Source organism: Cervus canadensis, chromosome 28 (genome assembly GCF_019320065.1).
Source record: "Cervus canadensis isolate Bull #8, Minnesota chromosome 28, ASM1932006v1, whole genome shotgun sequence".
Lineage (NCBI taxonomy): Eukaryota > Metazoa > Chordata > Mammalia > Artiodactyla > Cervidae > Cervus > Cervus canadensis.
In genome coordinates, this window is record NC_057413.1 from 51,432,382 (window position 1) to 51,437,454 (window position 5,073).

Consider the following 5,073-nt stretch of genomic DNA (forward strand, 5'->3'; position numbering starts at 1 on the left):
TTGGAAGGACTGATATTGAAGCTGAAACTCCAATACTTTGGCCACCTCATGCAAAGAGTTGAGTCACTGGAAAAGACCCTGATGCTAGGAGGGATTGGGGCAGGAGGAGAAGGGGACGACAGAGGATGAGATGGTTGGATGGCATCACTGACTCAATGGACATGAGTTTGAGTAAGCTCCAGGAGTTGGTGATGGACAGGGAGGCCTGACATGGTGCAGTCCATTGGGTCGCAAAGTCAGACACAACTGAGCGACTGAACTGAATTGAACTCAGAGGAGGGAATGGCTGCCTACTCCAGTATTCTTGCCTGGAGAATCCCATGGACAGAGGAGCCTAGCAGGCTGCAGTCATTGGATCACAAAGAGTCTGACACGACTGAAACAACTTAGCAGCACCAGCAGCAGAGCCAATTAACAATGCCGTGATTGTTTCAGATGGACAGCAAACGGACTCAGCCATATGTATATATGAATCCATTCCCCCCAAACTCTCTTCTCATCCAGGCTGCCGCTGAGCAGAGTTCCCTTGTGCATAGCACTGGTATTTTTGAACATACCATAGCACTGTAATTTTATTTCATTTTTTTTTTTTGAATGGCTAAAAGGACTACTTCCCATAAGATAAGAGTGGGGTTCCCAGGCTATGTCCATGGCTGAGAAATAAAGTTCAGCGTGTCAATTGCTTCCATTTCCTTTTTCCTGGTTTCTTTCAATGCCATCTCCTCAGATTTGCAATTTTTCCCCCCATTGCTGCAATGGGAACTTGACCTCTGGTAGCAAGGACCTAAAAAAAATGTAAAAACTTCTTTGGAGCACTGGTATTTACTGCTACTGATGATAAGTCCATGGTTCATTTCTTTTGCCTGAAGTTCAGGGCTCAGTACAGAGCTCAAAGCTGGGAGGTGGGGAGGCCTGTTTGTTTTGGAGCGATCTGTCCTCCAGGTGGTAAAAACCTTCCCGGTCAGGAAACGAGCCCCAAAGCAATCAGGCCAAGGGACGCCCTCTGCCCGGAGCACAACAAAGGCCTCCACTGTGTAGTCTTATCCCGGATCAGAGAACACCGGCAAGTAGCCATACCCACACTGTGGCCTGACCTGACTCTGGGGATTAAGGTTCTGACTTACATCTCTGAGAAGTTGGGGGATTTTAGGTTTTAGAAGAAAACCAGTCATCTGAGAGCTGACTCTTCCACATCAAAAGCAGAGCTCTCAAATGTTCTGCTCAAGTGTGACTTGATTTACACATTTGTAAGGAGTTTCCACCTCAATATCAAAGCAAAGCTTTCCTGTGGGTTGGAGAGTGTTTGACAAAAAGGTTACAGACCATTACCCATAGAAAGCATTATGGGAAATTACCAAATAAGAACACTTTAAATGTTTCTGCTTGTCCCGTCAATAGGCACTTCCCAATGTAATTTGAAGCTGTTGTTTTTCTACGCATTTCTCCCATAAACCTTTACAAGGGATGAACTTTTCCATAGAAACCCACAGTAACCAGCCTCAAGATGACCACTACCTGCTAGTCACTCCCTGTGTGGCCTCCTCCACGATGAATCAGGACTGATTTGTGTGACCAATGAGATAAAGCAGAAACGACACTATGTTATTTCAGAGGCCAGGTCAGAAAAAGGTCTTCCCTGTAGCTCAAACGGTTAAGAATCTGCCTGCAACACAGGAGACCTAGGTTCGACCCCTGGGTCAGGAAGATCCTCTAGAGAAGGGAATGGCAATCCACCCCAGTATTCTTGCCTAGAGAATCCCATGGACAGAGAAGCCTACGTGGGCTATGGTCTGTGGAATTGTAAAGAGCCGGACACGACTGAGTGACTCAGAAAAGGCATTACAGCTTGACCGCTTGGATGGCTCCGTAAGCCACCATGCCATGGAGACACTCAGGCAGTTCTGCAGAGAGGCTCATGTGAAAAGCAGCTAGAGCATTCCACTCATAGCCAGGCAAGTGAGTAAGAAACCTTGGAAGTGGATCCTCACCCCCAGTGGAGCCTTCCACTGACTATAGCCCTGCAACCTCATGAGAGACCCAGAGAAGCCAATCCCGAATTCCTGATCCACACTCACTGTAAGAGACAATATATGATTCTTGTTTTGAGCTATTAAGTTCAGGGCAATCTGTTACACAGCAAGAGATAACTAATGCAAAAGTTATTCTAAAGTACTAGGATTGAATGGAAAAGACCACAGTCTGCTAAACCCACCAGACTGGAATCTCTTTAGATCAAACACTAAATTCTGATAAATACTATCCCATCTTGCCCAGCACCACACCAGTGATTTTTAGAGAATTATTGACTGAAATTGAAATTGGTGGCTCTAATGGTAAAGAACCCACCTGCAGGTGTCTCCCAATGCAGGAGACACAAGAGATGTGAGTTCCATCCTTGGGTTGGGAAGATCCTCTAGAGAAGGAAATGGCAACCTACTCCAGTATCCTTGCCTGGAAAATTCCATGGATAGAGGAGCCCAGTGGGCTACAGTACATGGGGTCACAGAAAGTCAGACAAGACTGAGCGATGGAACACACACACATTGACTGAAATTGGCATTGGGTTTTAGAATCCTAATAAAGTCCTAGTCTTTGCCTTTAAGAGACTTGTGTGCATTCTAAAGGAAGAGCTTTCTGGGCATCACCTCTGAGCATGATCTTACATGATAGGGTTCACATTATCCTTATGTTCTGTAGATGATATATTGAATTTCCTACAGTTAAGGGTTGAAGGCTACTGATGAGATAGACATCAATTCCCTGGCATTTCTGGCTTGCTTTGCATGTGACCAGAGTGGGTTCCTACCTCCAAAGAAAGACCGCTGGTGGTGGACACAGGTGTCTGGGGATGGATGCAAGTTGAACCAGTGAGCTCAGTAATGGTATGGGTTGAGAGGATGTGGGTGTGTTACCAAGTCAAGGCCTTGGCCACAGCAGAAAGACACAGAATCGTAATTACGAGATGGTTACTGACACTTAGGAACACAGTCCAAGCCCAGCTATCCACATAAATCAAATACAGACTATAGCAAAGGCTTCTTTAGGCCTAAACTTCCTAAATCACACTCTCTGGGGTAAAAAGAGGAAGCTTGGAGTCTAGGAATCCCTCTCCTGGTCGTCAGTCCTAACCACAGACATGACATTCACCAGGCTCACCCTGTTGGGACTGTAGTATCACCTTATTTTCTTGCCGCTGGCTCTCATCTGAGCAGCCCTACTATGGACATCCTATCTAAGGGACAATCTACCATTCAAAAATAAACTCAACCTAGGGTTTTAAAAGAACCAAAGGAAAGACTTCCCTGGTGGTCCATGGGTTAAAACCCTGAACTTCCAATGCAGGGGGTGTGGGTTGGCTCCTTGGTCAGGAAATTAAAAGATCCCACACATCACATGGTGTGGTCAGAAATTTTAAAAAAAAGAAGAAGAAGAGGAAGAAGAACCAAAGGAAAGGATAGTCTTCTTAAGAAAATCAGACAGTTAAAGTAGGGGCCAGGACACAGTAGGTGTTCAACAAACATCAGGCTGTTTTCTCCCCAGCTCCTACCATCACAGCCTTAGGACTGCCAGGCCGGAGCAGAGCCATAAAGAGAACCTACCTCTGCTCTCTGGGCCTGCTTGTATCTGAACAAAGAAAACACAGACAGTGACCCTTTATGTGGACACACTATGTGCATAGTGATACTGTCTTCTCACTGGGAATCCCTCCCTCTTGGTGAAAGGTGTCACTGGGAACCCTTTACCTTGAGACAGGTAAACAGAATAGAACATGCAGGAAGATCCATTATAGGGAAAAAACCAGAACCTTGGACATGGATCTGAGGAACCAAGTGATTTCCTACTAGCCCAGTGGTTCCTTGATATTTCACACTTGAGGGTCACACTAGGAAAGACATTCCTTCAAAGTCCCCCAGCCTTTGCGCCTGGAGGCAGGGACTTGGATAAGAAGGAGCAGGGGCACCTCTCACCTTCGCTTCTCCGAGTTCGACCTCCAGAGGGCACTGATATTCAAAGGACTAAAGCCCACACAGAGGCCGGGCTCTGTAGATCACCAGCTGTTCTCCCTACAGGAAAGGAAGAGCCCCAGCAGTGGTTAATTCTCTGTGAATAATTGACACTGGTGAGATTGAAACAGAGGTTTTATTAGCACTTACCTGTCTTCCCCCAAATAATAGAAGAAAACCACAAAGTCATGGTTTCGTGTTTGTCTTTTAGGGCCACTTATCTCCTCAGTGTGAGGTCCAGGCGTCTTGCAGCTTTTCTCTGCAAAGAACCCAACATTTCCTGGTCACGATGAGTATCTGGGTAACTTCAGAAACTGGAAGAAACCTGTTGGCCCAGGAGCCAGTCCAGAGTGTTTCAGGGCCACCAGGAGGCAGCAGTGATGCCTCAGGACTGTGTTAGCAAACGAGGATGGAGGTTTTAGAGTTTAGTGGCCCAGGTTTCAGACCTCACCTGTGCCTCTCACCAGCACTATGACAGCCGTCAGGCAACCACATGCAGCCTTACCTGTAAATGGAAGTGATCATCTCATACTGTTTTGAAAGTGAAAATGTTAGTCACATCAGTTGTGTCCAACTCTTTGCGACCCCGTGGACTATAGCCTGCTAGGCTCCTTTGTCCATGGAATTCTCCAGGCGAGAATACTAGAGTGGGGTGCCATTCCCTTCTCCAGGGAATCTTCCCAACCCAGGGATTAAAACCAGGTCTCCCTTGTTGTGGGCTGATTCTTTATTTTCTAAGCCAATTTGGCTTGAATAAACTCATTTGGACACAAAAAAGCTAGCTCTATGCTTGGCGCAGAGTAAGTGCTTCGTAAATACCAGTTCCTTTGATACCATCCTTCTCTCTAGTTTAATTATACCGTACAGGATGGGTAATTCCTAAGTTTTCCAATGGAAACATCAGTCTCTTACTTGAACCTGACCTCTGTCTTCTCAAGAAATAAACGTTTTCATTTGTCTGGCATCCCTCAAACAACAAGGAAGAGTGAAGGCTGTGTGAGCATCAGAAAGCCAACCATCCTAGAGGCCCTGGGGTTGTCTGCAGATTTGTTTGCTTGTTTTTAATAAT

General features: G+C 46.0%; 1 long non-coding RNA gene across 1 annotated transcript; it reads right to left on the reverse strand.

The window, feature by feature from the left end:
* Nucleotides 1-457: 457 nt before the first annotated feature.
* On the reverse strand, nucleotides 458-4,265 carry LOC122430160. The gene is made up of 3 exons (XR_006266248.1): nucleotides 4,155-4,265; nucleotides 3,969-4,064; nucleotides 458-784 (listed from the first exon to the last, which is right to left on the reverse strand). It is a non-coding gene; the product is annotated as an uncharacterized LOC122430160 (long non-coding RNA).
* Nucleotides 4,266-5,073: the final 808 nt, after the last annotated feature.